Raw genomic sequence first — 15534 nt, 5'->3', positions numbered from 1 at the left:
GATGAGTTGTTAGTTTCTAACAGAAGTCTTGATAATGATGGTAGAAATGTAATAGCTGGTCATACTCAAGCCTTTTAATCAGAATGATTGTTTAAAATTTTTGTTAAAACATAACTATCAGTAAGTGGTTAACGCTTCAATGATGAATGGTTTTATGGCCTTAAATCCTGTATTGATGTGATGCTTTAAGGTTCCTGGATCCATCGGTTCTTTATGCGGTTTATTATCTGGTTATTCATTTCGATGAATATTTAAACAAGCTTTAAAAAGCAAACCCGTAGATTAAGCTGCTTTATAAGTCATTAAACTTGATCGCACAAGTACTTATGAACTAAACTCATTACAGACTTGATCAAAATCCGTTAGACACACGTTGTCCCCTTGCTTACGTCTTATTACCGTTATGAAACAAACCACAAGGGACACAACGTGTGCAAGTCGATAGATGAAATCGTGCATACTTATCCATGGTATAGGACCTTAGGGTATTGCTTGATGACAGGGGTATGTCTTGTAGTGGGGATTATTTGCTGATATGCTTAAACTAAAAGTCTTTTTATCTTCTGATTCTATGGTTTAAGTCAAGTTCGGATGACTATGTAAAAATTAAATTACGCCTTAATCAAAATTAGAACTGATAATTCCTGATATTTTGTGCCTAATTGAACCAATTAAATATATGACATAAATTCATGAATCATTTGTTTAGAAGATTTAGGTGGACAAAATAAGGGACTTATGAGTTTAGAAGGTTTAGGTGGAGAAAATAAGATATAAGGCCTTGTTGGTCTTCATGTTGTTTCCTATAAATAGGGGACTTATGCGTTTATATGCAGACTTTTGGTCATTGTTAGAGTGAGAGAGAAATTACAAAAAGTGTCATATCTTGTAATCTTTCATGTTATTGTTGGGTTTTAACAAGATTATCAAAGCCATAAAACCTTACTTTTATGAAAAACGCAGCGGATATATATTTTAAATCTTGTTAATTTGATGGATGTAAAACCAAATTTACACCTGCAAAACCCAAAACCCGGATCCAAATACGAAAAATATACTTACAAGCACATGCATGTCACTAGAAGTTCATGCATGTTAAGTCTACCTTTCAAAACCAAGAAAAGGGTGAAGGAGATGATAGTCGAAAGGCAAGAACTTCAATAGGAACTCCCTCAAGCTTGTATACCCTTCAAGCCTTGAAGCAAACACCTTGTAGCTAAGATTTGAACACTTGAGAACCCTTTTTTCCTTTGCCTTTTCTTCTTGGCCGAAAAAAAAACAAGAGGAAAGGAGAGAAAAATAGTTTTGTTACTTGTGAATTATGTGAGAAAGAAAGAGTTGGTTGCACCACCCAAGTAGTCCAAGAAAAGCATTTCCATGTTGATATAAACAAGGAGGAAAGAGAGCATGGAGAGAGGGGGGGGGGGCCTTGGCTCCACTTTCAAATTCAAATTAATTTTTCTTTCTTTCTTTTTTATTTCTTGTTTATATCATAAAATACATGTTGTGTTATTTCCAAAAAAAAAATAATATGTATAAGTAATATGCAAAGTGACAATATATATATATATGTATATATATATATGTATATATATATACACATATATATATATATATTGTTATTTAACCATCTTAAATTACACTATAGGATATTCTCTCATAAAATATAAGTTATCCGTATGATTTATACATTTCACAAGTACAATATATTTAGAAGCCCTTTCCAAATAACATAAGTGTTATTATTTTTTTACTATGATCATATCATACATAAACAAATAATATCGGTGTTTGTCTAGATTGTTATTGGGTATGACCCGACTTGGATCATAGCGTACTAGCCACATCAATTATAATATGTGTCTTGGGCAGACCAAATCCAAGTCAACCAATAACACATTCAGACATAGGAAGAGGTTCTAAGAGTCGAGTAAAAGATGAACACATTTATAGCATTTAAAAGAATGCATCATCAATGACAAGTCAACCAACGTTTGTAGAGCATCCAAGTCAAAAGTTTTATCTGCACAAATTATAAAAGTGTAAAAATTAAGACCTAGTCCTAATGTAAACATAACAACTATTATGTATGATTGTTTTTTAACAACCACACACACATAATGAAAGCTATTAACGATAACGAGATCTGAATCTCAAGCAGAAAACCAAGCTGGTTTCGGCAAACTGCATTCCCATTCTTCATTACTTCTTAAAGTTAGTGATCAAAAAAAGCTTACCGAGCACAAGCAAATCGTTTAATATATATATATATATATATATATATATATATATATATATAAATAATGTGAAGCATTTATCATAAAACATAATATTTTGTATTTAAAAGAAAAGGAAATGTGAACCGTTCGTTTAGATTTTAAACGAACGAACATAAAAGAACAAATTCATACCCAATTCTCTTCCTAATAGATACATTATGAGATAAAGAAATATAAAAGAATAATTTTTGTTTTATTACTATTGAAAAGAAATGTATTAGACTGATTTGGTAATCAATGGGTAAATTATCAATTACTTATATTTTGGGTAAAAATCAACAAGTGCAATTTCGTAACCAAATTAGTAAGCGAGGTGTGGTGCTTGATTGAAATGTACGTAGAAATGCAATAACACAAGGATTTGTTGTGAGGAAAAAACCCGTTATCCTGAGGATAACAAGAGAAAAACCCAGGCGGTGAAAATTATCACCACCAGTTTATTAATAATCAAAAAAGGTTACAAGTGTTGGTGCTTTTCTCTTTGGATCGTGTTACAGAATGCTACTAAGTCTAGTGTGAGAGTTGTGTGTTATGATCCAAAGTTTAGCTCTATCTATACAAAAATTAAGCTAACAACAAGTCCTAAAAATCAGGAAATACAAGACTACTTCAAATTAGCCGTTAACTTCCATAACTTCCACTAAGCACGTTTTATTTGAAGTAGTTGAGTAGTGGTCCGAGTCTTCAGGAGGTCATGTGGATGTTATATGACCTGGTAAACATCATATATAAGTGTCATGTGGAGGTTATTTCCTTGTATCCTTTCATGTCAAATCCACTGACAATGTCAGGAATTTCAAATGTTTCTTCAGCCACCCAACATGAATTAGTGTGATGTCCATAGGCATCACACTTCTTGCACCATACCTTTGCAAAGCTTCCCATGTCTTCAAGCAGTTGCTTGTCCTTTATTTTGTCACTAGGCTTTGGGAAGTCAAAACCTAAAGAGGTTTTAGGACATAAATAATTGGTGAAGTCCATCTTGATTGGCTTGCTGACATCAGGTATTTGCGGATACTTTTCCTTGACAAAGGTGATCTTTTTCAGTTTGGTTGGATAGCTTGAGGAATTTGCAGCTTGATCAGATACATGCCTTCTCATTGGTACATAATTAACATCCCCAATGTCAAACAACTCATGGTTGTAGAATACTGGATAAATGGGAGGGTGTTGATCACATGTGTAGCTCTCTGATCTTTCATTCTTGTTCTTTGATTGAGGTCTTTCACATATATCAAACACCTTATGTTCTCTCCTCATTTCTTCATAATGCTTCTTAAGTTTTGGGTTTGTTTTTGGCAACTTTGGTATTTGGTCACTATTCTTCTTCTTCTTAGAAGCCTTCTTGTTTCCTTTCTTGTCATCAGAAGATCTGTCACTTCTGCAACTACATTTTTTTCTTCACTGGATTATTCACTCCATTTCTTCTTTACCACTTTAGTCTGCTTTGCTTCTTTCTTATTTGTCTTAACAGGCTCTTTCATGACAAATTCTCCTTCACTGTTCATAGTTACATCTTCATATTGCTTCACAAACTCTTGTTTGTCTTCAAATACACTCTTGAACTGCTATAAATATTCATTTCTGTTCTCTTTGTCTACCTTCAGTGGATATTTGTCACAAAAAAATGGTGGTACATTTTTGTATTTCTCTTCAGGTGTCATTTTATCTACATATCCAACTATGTTTCCAATAGATACCAAGTTCTTCAGAAATTCCATTTGAATCAGCAGTTCAGAATTCTTGAGCTTCTCATCTGCATACATCTTCTTCAAACCTTCAAACTCAATAGTCATCCATGATTGAGTCATGTAGGCTTGCATAAAATCTTCCTCCAAGCTTTTAATATGATTCTCATATGTTGCTTCACTTGTCTCATAGACATGTAGAAAAGCTTCTTTCCTTCCACACTCGGATTTCCACATTCCAATCTCCTTATTGAGTTCATCAATTTTTATAAGAAGATCAGAAATAGAGGGTTCAGATTGTACCTGTGATGTTGACGATTCTCCCTTGGACATGAATGCTACATTTTCCTTTTCCATATCTACAGCATGGTTGCTCCAGTCAAACTCCCCATCTTGTGGTATTATTGTTCCTGCAACATTTCCTTGATCTCTAGCCTGATTCACAGCATTGGCATTAATTCTTTTCTGGTTGCCCTGAATTTGAGGCTGATTGTTTCTTTGTTGTGGCTGAGCTTGATGTTGTTGGGGTCTGTTTTGATTCTGGTAGGGATTGTGATTAACCAGTTGATTCCTCTGTTGAATTCCTTGGTAATTTTGATGCTGGTTCTGATAGAACTGGTTCTGATTCATCTGATTACCAAACTGCTTTGGTTGATTACATTCCCTTGAAAAGTGCCCTGGTTGATAGCAATTAACAGTTAGCTTTAGACTTGTGAAATCCAATCCGGTCATTGGGTCCTAAGAAAGATGATCTCCCCGTCTTGTTGTATAGTCTCTTGCTTCTGACTGCCAACATTGCATCTTGCCATTTTATGTCCATATCTTCAAGATCATCCACATCTATCTATTCAAGGTCTTCTTGCACTATGCTTGTGTTGATCAGATTCTTTGCCACAAAGGCATAGTAGGAATCAGTTAACATAGATAATAAGGCTTGGTAATCGGTTCCATGACTTGAATTGTTTTGTGTGTAGGGAGGGTGCCCACTGGCTGCCGAAGTAGTGTCATCTTCAATCATTTGGACATTAAATCTTGATTGACTTCCTCCACACACTGAGCTTGTTTCAGCTGGTTCCTTCACAATTGGCTGTTAATGAAACTTAAGAGTGATTCCCATAGGTGCCACTAAAGTATTTGTCATTGGGAAGCTGGGCTTCTCTTCTCTTATCATATTATTTTCTATTATCTCATGCTCAGCAGCCTTTAGAAAAGCTATCACATCATCCAACTTGAAGTTGGGAAAATTGGTCTTTTCCTTAATAAATTTGCTGGCTGTGTACCATTCTCCAAATAATGAGGACAGCAGTTTCTTATTCATCTCAAAATTAGAAATCAGTAAGTCAGTTGTTCTGATTTCATTCACAATGGTCATGAACCTCTGCAACACTGACTTTAGTAGTTCACCGTCTTTGAACTTGAATCGATCCAACTGTTGTTTCAATCTGTCCGTTTTGATATCTTTGAGCTCTGTGTTACCCTCAAACATGTCAATAAAAGCATCATACATCTCCTTTGCGGTTTTATGATGGTTGACTAGGGCTGTCTAAAAAGCTCGAGGCTCGAAGCTCGGGCTCGTGGCTCGCTTGAAAAAAGCTCGATTAAAGCTAGATATAAAAGTTGATTTGAAACATCCTGGCTAATTAGGATCATTTTTGTAACTAAACCAAAATCGACTCTAGCTCGGCTCGTGGGCTCGATCTTAAGCTCGTTTAACTTCAAAATCAAGCTAGAGTCTAACTAAGTTACCCCGTTTAATTTCGAGCCTGAGCTCGAAAAGACCCTGGCTCGGCTCGGGCTCGACTCGTGAACAGCCCCATGGTTGACACTGGTCAATATCTCCCAAGAGAGACCTAGTTTCAACATTGACAGTGCCTTGTCGTCTCTTTTCTTCATCTTGCTTTCAATGGTGGCATTGTTGTTTAGTGCGAGAGAAAGAATGTACTGTCCATCACTGATTGAGTTCCACAGCTTGGGATCATTACAGTTGACAACAGCTTCAAATAAGACTTTCCATTTGTGTAAGGCCCCGAACCCGGTAGCCCTACTTTCGCGTCGGATTTACTCATAAACACAGTTCTTACAAATCAGAGTTCATCAAAACTTTCATGAAACGTTACAGCAATCCAAAACTTGCCTTAATTAAACATTCTTGTCTTTCAAAATAAACGTTAATTACATTAAAACATTTTGAGTCTTCAGATGCCAGTCTCCTATTCGCCCACCATGTGCCCGCTCAAGCTAGCTGTCTCATTCTACTCACCTGCGTGCATACTAAAAGTCAGCTACGCTGAGTGAGTTCTAGTTAATCAAGCAACTTATCATACAACCACTACATACAATATATACGTATCCGAAGACACATAGTCCACAGTCTAACATGCCACTGCTTAACCACTTAATTACCCCTAGAGCTTAGCCTCTTAATTACCCCTACAACTTAGCCACTTAATTACCCCTACAGCTTAGACACTTATGCCACTTTATGCCACTTGATGCCACTTTAATAACGAATATCGTTATGCCACTTTGCCACTTTAATAACGAAGTCACGTATAGGCTTACCCTACCACGTACTATCGTCATGCCACTAACACTCTTACTAGACTCTGCCACTTCTATCACAATCTACCCCTACTTGTCTACAGCACACTTTATATCAATACAATATTTACATAATAAGCAAGTCACATCATAGAATACATACACACTAACAACCACTTGACAATCACTATCCTTGGCGATACGTGCAATATCCGAAGATCGTTCACGTACCGACAAGCATTACATAATAGCTACTTGTATAACATCTATACACTTACCACTTAAGGTAAGTGTATTCACACTTTCACATCTAACCTGCTTACCTTACCACTTAGCCTCTTATTTACAACTACCACCTTGCCACTTTGCCACTTTAATAACGTATAACGTTATGCCACTTTGCCACTTTAATAACGTAAAACGTTATGCCACTTTGCCACTTTAATAACGTATAACGTTATGCCACTTTGCCACTTTAATAACGTAAAACGTTATGCCACTTTGCCACTTTAATAACGTATAACATTATGCCACTTTGCCACTTTGCCACTTTAATGACGTAGTCACGTGGCTTACCCTACCACGTACTATCGTCATGCCACTAACACTCTTACTACACTCTTGCCACTTCTAACACGCTCTACCTCTACTTGTCTACAACATGCTTCATATCATTTACATAATAAGCAAGTCACATCATAACATTCATACACGCTATCAACCACTTGGAATTTACTATCATTGGCGATACGTGCAATATCCGAAGATCGTTCACGGACCGACAAGCATTATAAAACATATACCTCGTATAACATCTATAGCATACACTTACCACTTAAGGTAAGTGTATTCACACTTCACATCGAGTATGCACACAGCCCCGAAAACATAACAAGGAATGGGGCTAGAAACTCACCTGAACTCTGCTTCTTCCTCCGATATTTGTAAATCCCTTCTTTAACTGAGCTCGGCTGACTGTATAAGTTACACGTATCAATTAACTACTACTACTCATGTTGTAATTCTATCTTTATATGACCCACAACGAACGGGGGTCCGGGGGCAGCGCCCCTGGCAGCGGGGTCTAGGGGCGGTAACCCCTAGCAGGGTCCAAGGGGCAGAGCCCCTGGCTGGGGTCGAGCTGAGTTATCAATTAGGCGAACTTGGCCTCAGGCGAAGTTACCAGTTAGGCGAACTTGGCCGTAAGCGAAGTCATCAATTAGGCGAACTTGGCCTCAGGCGAAGTTGTTGCTTTGAAGGCGAAGTTATCGCTTTGAAGGCGAAGTTGCCCAGTTCGCGGCGAAGTTGCCCAGTCCAGCCGCTGTTTGGTATCTATCAAGCATTTTGGCGATTTTAACACCCTTGTTATGGTTCAACATCACCCACTACGTTCCCCAACCGTTTTCGGTCGTTTATACACTATAAAGCTTGGATCTTTAAACTTCAAAGATCAAGAATCATACCTTTTTGAGCTTGTTTGGATCTTGTTTAACTTGTTTAATCACAACTAATCGCTCACCCTCTCTCGGATCTTGTTCGTTCCTCTCCTCGACCGCCGGCGGTGTATGTGGTGTGTGTGTTTTGGGTGTGTATAGAGATATGGATAAATGGATGGAATGGAAAGGATTGGGGTTTAAGGGGGTATTTATACTCCCTCAAGCCCATGGACCGAAGGCCCATATTTCCTTTTGGTCCATATCCAAACCCATCTAATTATCCTACTAAGTCTTCATATTATGCTGTTCCACTAACTCGTTTATTTCACCCGACAAAATAATATATTAAATATTACTTAGAAATTTCGGGATGTTACAATTTGATGAAGTTTTCTTGTCCTAATAGTCTCTGAATCTTGTTTGTTGATACCTCTTGATCATCCATCTTCTCATATCTGAACTTTCACAGACGCGAACTTTGTAAAGCTTCAAACTTTATCACACACCATCAGTCCCGTGGCCTTCAGCGAGCTTCAAAAGCTCTGATACCACTTGTCAGGACCGTGAATCTGGTGCAAACCTTGAGTAGGTTGACAAAAACACATAGATCTAATAACCCAAAGGCTTATTGAATATTCCGGCGGAATCAGAATATTCAATGGATAAGAACGAATGTATGAGACAACGGACACGAAACAATAATAGATAATCTGTAAGAACAAAATCAAAGACAAAGATTCACTGCATTTAATATATCATTCAATGAAACAGTGAAAGGAATGTCTAGGGTTTCGTGTTGGTAGCGGTGGCTGTACAAGGAGACAAGAGAGAATATTCGTTGGAATGTTTTTGTCCTCGTATTCCGTTCTTATGCGATCTCTCTAAAATGGAAACCTAGGACTCTATTTATAGCCTTGACATTCCTTCTAGAATTCTCTAATTATTACATAATGAATGACAAAGTATAATACAAGTGCAGTAGTCTTCGAGCATGATATTTATCTTGCTCGAGCAGACTTGTTATCCAGTGCATGCTCAATGAGTGACTTCGAGCATACTTAACTTAGAATAATTTGTGATAGAAATTATTCTTCTCTAGCATGCTTCATCCTTCTTGACCAATTCTTGCTCTGCTCGAATTTGTCCTTCAAGCAAGCCTATTTTTCTTGATGCTTCAATTCCGTCTTGAACTTATTTAGCAATCTTTAGCATGCTCGAATGTGAGGCTTGCTCGGAACTGAACCATGCTCGAAGTCTATACTTCGCAACATATGACATCTTCTTATTGCATCCATGCTCTTCACCATTGTGCTCGGATCACTTGACTAAAACTTGAATATCAAGCTGTTTGCTCGATTGGCAATCCATACTCGACAGAAGAACACTCTTGCTCGGAGAAGTGTAGCTTGCTCGAAGCCTTCAACACTTAGAAGAATATGCTGAAAGACCATGCTAGAGGTAGTAAACCACGGTCGATGATCTAGGCTTGCTCGTATTCCATACTTAGCCCATTTCTTGAGGAGGTTGAGAAGATTCCAATCTTCCTTTGAGAAGATTCATAAAACACACAAGGCACAGATAGCAATTAAGAGAAATTAATATTAAAATAAAATAAAACTAATTAATTAAACTAAAACTAAAAACAAAGAAAAAGAAAATAGAACCTAATTCGCCAATTACCAAGTGTCCCCAGCAACGGTGCCAAAAACTTGATGTGCAAAAAGCAGTGTATAAAAACTTAACATAATCTAGACACTCTAGTTTTAAATTTATAAATCTATACTCTCCTAATGCTATACCACTAGGCAGACAAGTGTACCTACCGACTGTAGTAAAGCCAAATAATGTCCGGATATCGAACCCAAAAGACACTAGCGACACCTAAACTAGACTCTGACTAAAAGCTCAAATAAATATATTTAACTGATTTTTGTTTTTTTTATTTATTAACTATGAACTAAAGAATACTTAAACTAAAACTGACACTAACACTAATTATTTTTTGAATTTTTTATTTATTACTTATTTTATTTTAAAACTAATAATTAATTAAACTAAATTAATCTAGGAAAAATAAATTAAAGTTCCAAGACTTAGACGAAAACAATAATGAGAAAGGCGTTGCCTAGGCTTGAAATCCTATTTGTGAATCTTGGATGCTTATCGGCTATGGAAACTGTGATGGGACCGGGATCTAAAGATACGACACGTTAGACATCCTAGTAGATCCCTAATCATTCTCTGGGTGAGACCTAAAAGGAAACCCTAAGGGACGTATGACGCAAACCGGTTAGTTGGATTACCTCTCAGTCTCTCCAACAATATTAAAGTACTCTAACGACTAGATCACCTCTCAGTATCACTAATCACAATACATCCGGGAGTGTAAGGGACGTAAGGAGTAACCTAAAGATGTTCAAAAAGACTTAGGATAACAAAAATCAGAAGACGGTAAGGGGGAAATTCACTCTCGTGCAATCTATACCCAAACCATCTAATGACCAAAACAACCCCAACTATTTGTTGCCTCTTAGCCTCAAGATAGGTAGAACACTTAATTCCACTAAACCCTTAAACAATAGTTCCTATGGATTATGTCGACTATAAACCATAAACTAGTTACGAACATACTGTAGGTAACCTAATATGCATCTATAAATGAAACATATTCACAAAGACATATATGGAGCTATTGAATAAAAGTAAATTAAAAATAAGTATGCATATTCATCTTTTCAAATGCCAATAAGTTGGTTACAATAATATTAGTCCAACAGAAATAACCCAATACCGACAAGCAAACCAAAACTCAAGATATATTCATTCAAAACCTAGGCAACTAAAAAGAGTTAATCCAATAACCATGCTCAAAACAATAAAATAACTAAGTTCAACACCCAAGTTCATAACAAAAATAATAAATTCAAACCAAAGATTATGATGTTTGGATGATTAAAGATGTGAACCCGAACATAAAACTACTTCCTTGTCCCAATTAATATTATTTTCTTTATTGTTCCAACTCTACCAGATCCCACGCAAACCAAGAAGAAAATTTAATAAATGATGGATGGAGAATCCCAAAGAATGGCAGGCGTTATTTTACTTCCTTAGGGCCATCTCTCTTTTCCAATAATTTTCTCTTTACCATCAAATTTGTTTCTCCAATATTTATGCCTCCAAAAAAATAAAATAAATAAATAGTAACAATAAAAAAAAAATCTTCTTCCATCATCATGACTTACTACTCATTATTATTATTATTATTATTATTATTATTTAATACGTTAAATTAAGTTTATTTCTCTCTTTTTTTCTTTTTAAATATTACTTATAACTATAATAATAATAATAATAATAATAATTAGTGTAATATATCGTATACTTTTCATTCGTCGGTCTCAAGTTTAGTAAAAGTGTTCCATTTTATCTCATTGTCACTTGAAACCATTAAACTCACATGTGAACCAAATATTAATAATATTCAATAAAAATTTCGCTCAAAAGCACTTAAAAGTTTAGGAATATTTATATAATAATATGTATAAATGAGACCACATCATTTACCGATTAAACAAGGCTCTTTATGGTCTTCACCAAGCCCCGAGAGCTTGGTATAGAACGTTGGCTGACCATCTGGATACAAGATTCTCGCAAGTGACTGTTGATTGTACCTTTTCTACAAGATTGTTAAAGACGATCGGATACGCTAAAAGTGGTATATAAAAATATAGAAATTAATGACCAAGCACAACAAGTAATAAAACCTAGAATACCCTAAATCAAACCACTAGCAATAGGCCAGTGAACCTATCGTGTGTAAAATAGCTATGGGAAGTCTGTGAATATTGAACCCTAGAGACAGTTATTAAATCAACGAAACTAGATTCTAAAAAGCTAATAAGATTAATAATTAAGTAAAAAGATTATCTTTGATTTTTATTTATTTATTTTAAAACTAATTATTATTTAAACTAAGTTAATTAAACTAATTTTAAACTAATAAATTAAATTTAAAACTTTAGAGACTTAGACGAAAGAAATAACGAGAAAGGCGTTACCTGGGCTTGAAATCCTATTTATGAAGCTTCGATGCTTATTGGCTATGGAAATTGTTATTGAACCGGGATCTAAAGATACGGCACCCTAGACATCCTAGTGGATCCCTGATCATTCTCTAGGTGTGACCAAAGAGCAAAACCTAAAGAACGTATGATGCAAACCGGTTAGTTGGATTACCTCACAGTCTCTCTAACAATATTAAAGTACTCTAATGACTAGATCACCTCTAAGTATCACTAATCACAATACACCCGGGAGTGTAAGGGACGTAAGGAGTAACATAAAGATGCTCAAAAAGACTTAGGACAGCAAAAATCAAAAGACAATAAGGGGAAATCCACTCTCGTGCTATCTATACCCAAACCACCTAATGACCAAGACAATCCCAACTATCTATTATCTCTCAGTCTCAAGATAGGAAGAACACTTAATTTCTCCAAACCCTCAAAAAATAATTCCTATGGAATATGTCGACTATAAACCATACTCCATACTCCATACTCTAGTTACGAACACACAATAGGTAACCTAATATTATATTTTATATGTTTTAACTCGTTTTAGATATGTTTTACATACATTTATTAATCTTGTAGGTTTTGGGTGAAAATAAGAAGAAAACCGGGACTTTTCAAGCATTCTACGAGCCTTTTTACGCATACGAGTTCAAGACAAAGCTCAAGGCCCGACCCGTATGCATCATGGAGGCCCAAGACCATATTATATTATAACATAAAAAAATATAAAAAAAACCCTACGCAGTAGCAAAAGTTCCGATCGGCAGAACAGTAGGGGAGAAAGAAAAAGAGAAAAAGTTTTTTGGAGCTAGGGTTTGATCGTGTAGCGGCTAGGGAAGGAAGAAGACACAAGAACCAAGCCTCGGGAAGGTTTTTCATCAGTTGTAGCAGCCAAGAACAGCCCGGAATTCATTCATATCCTTACATCTTTTTCAGTGTTCATATACTTTGATTTACTTGTTCAATTGATTAGTAGTTTTGCAATTACTTAAGAGATTGACTTGTTATTGATTAGTATTGGTTATTGAATGTTTGAATTAATGTTTAAGATGAGTTTAATGATGCTTTTATTTAATGTTCATGGCTGTCCAAATATGATCATTGGCTAATCTTGTTAGTTCTACCTAGGGATGATGATTATTGTTAGGTTTTGATAAGTTTTATGGATTGTGTGATGAATAGACTTGAATTGCTATTGTAAAGTTTGATTTAGACATGAAATAGGTTGTGTTTAGTGGCTGGAAATTTTGGTGAATAATTGCATAAACCCCGTGTGTTGATTGATTAGTTTTGTACTGATTGATCGGTGCATTGTTTGATTCTAGACTTTGTGTTTAGGGTTTGTTTGCGGTAGGAACAACCGTAGGGTTTTGTTGCATGATTATTTGATTAATGTACAGCGGTTAGGCACCTTCTTTGAGACCGAGAGGTGATAGGAAGTTAGGGTTGTCTCATTGCCTTTGCATGCTAGAATAAGGATTGCGCGAGAGCGAGTTTGTTTCTTGTCAGGTTTAGGAGTTTTGAGTGACTAGTTGATCTATTTTGGTTTATGTTGAATTGTTCCTCTATCCTTGGTTGTGTAGTATTCATTGCCATTAGGGTTGAGTGTTGGTGAGACCGAGAGGTGATCCTTCATTAGAACACATTAGCAATTGTTTCCCGGTTTGGTCGTTTTAGGCGATTTTGAATAGTTAGGGTTTGTTGTGTGAAACCGAGAGGTAATCCAGTGAGCCCGAGCGATCCTTAGTCGTGTCATCTTTAGGGACCGGTGTCTAGATATCATTCAATCCATTAGCTTGTTAGGCCAACAATTTGATTCAGACCTAAGTAGACATTTTTCTCCACCCGAAGTCAACTCAATTAGTTTTCCGTTAAGTTTTCTATTTTTGGTAAGTTTTATTAGTTAATCCAGTTAGTTCAGTTAAGTTAAAAGAATTCAAAAATCAATTAATTATTAATCTAAGGTAGGTCTCGTCTAGGGTTAGTGATCTTTAGCGTTCTTACGTGTCCACGTATTCGATACTCAGACTTCCTAGGTCTATACTACTTGCGATCGGTACACTTGCCGGTTGTGTGTGGTTTTAGGATTTTCTTTTTAATATTAAAGCTTAGTTGTGAGGGTTATTTTTATAAGGTTATTAGACACACATCACTCCTCATTGTCTACTTCTTAAAAATCAAACATAATTCATTTTTTGACTTTTCCTCCAAACAACCCATGTGATCACCTTCTCCCTTAAACTATTGGAATAAAACCAAAACAAAAACACTAAAACCTGAAAACTCGATCAAAACTCTAAATTCGCTACAAAACCCGATAAACGGAATCTTTTTTTTCTATCGATCATTGCTACTGGACAAGAAAGAACCACCACCGCAGATTCGCGTTACACATCGCTGCTTTTAGACATTGTTGTTGCCGGAATTCCGATCGCCGCCGTAACATGTCTGACCGTCAAAAGAAACTCCGATTCGGAAACCCTTATTGGTTCCGATACATCGATTGATAGCTCCTCCTTAAGACACCGCTCACCACCAACTGATTATCAATTTTTTGAGCTTGGCTCTTATACCAATTCAAGTCCCGGATCGATAATTAAACACAAAGTAAACAAATAACTCTTGTTAATTAATTAGAAAATATAACTCAAAAAAACTGATTACAATTCTCAAACCCTAACTCGATTTTACTCTTGATGAACCCTAACTTGGTTACATCATATTCACAATCTCTAATGTCTAACCATAACTCAGTTTATATAGACTAACCTAGCTTGGTAAGACATTACCAAATATAATAAAACATTTTTAATTATTGGGCTAAACAACAATTGAGCCAACATATTTATCACAGGTCAATATACTTTTGTTGATGATTTTCTTTATATATATATATATATTTGAAAATTACATGTATGATCAGTTAGAATTCATGTCTAATCGTACCAATGTATAAGACAATACCAGCGTGTTTGGTCAATCAACTGGCTTGTAGCTTAATCATACCAATATGTTAAATAATATGTAGTCTATAAGTATCAAGGTATCAAGTTAGTGAGTAAGACGATGCAAATTCTTAACAGTAATTTAGTAGTGTGTGCGTTTGTCTTAGAAAAAAAACTAGTTTGAATCTTAAAGTGAACATTGACTATCGGTCGTTAATCGATCATAACTGTAGCGATTCAAATTGTTTCACTTGCAAATATGGCTTCTAATTTAAAATAAGTAGGTAAATAAAACAATAAAATAGAAAGTAATTTTGTCACAAAACAGCAAAACACTCCTAAACTTACCGACCGGAATAGTTTAGTTGCGAAAGTAGCCACCAAAAGAAAATCATTCGTAGAATTAGCAACCGATTTTTTTCGGTCAGTAATCGGTCACAAATGTGGCAGCCGAATTATTTTGCTCGTTAATTGGTTGCAAATATGGAGATGAAAATTGTTTTGGTTGCAAATATGGTCGCTAGTTTTAAAAATAGTAAAACATAATAAAAAATTGATTTGGTCGC

This window comes from Bidens hawaiensis, unplaced genomic scaffold (genome assembly GCF_021521415.1).
Source record: "Bidens hawaiensis isolate Kalapana, Puna unplaced genomic scaffold, B.hawaiensis_p1.1 tig00003182_1, whole genome shotgun sequence".
NCBI lineage: Eukaryota > Viridiplantae > Streptophyta > Magnoliopsida > Asterales > Asteraceae > Bidens > Bidens hawaiensis.
This window is presented reverse-complemented; position numbering follows the sequence as displayed.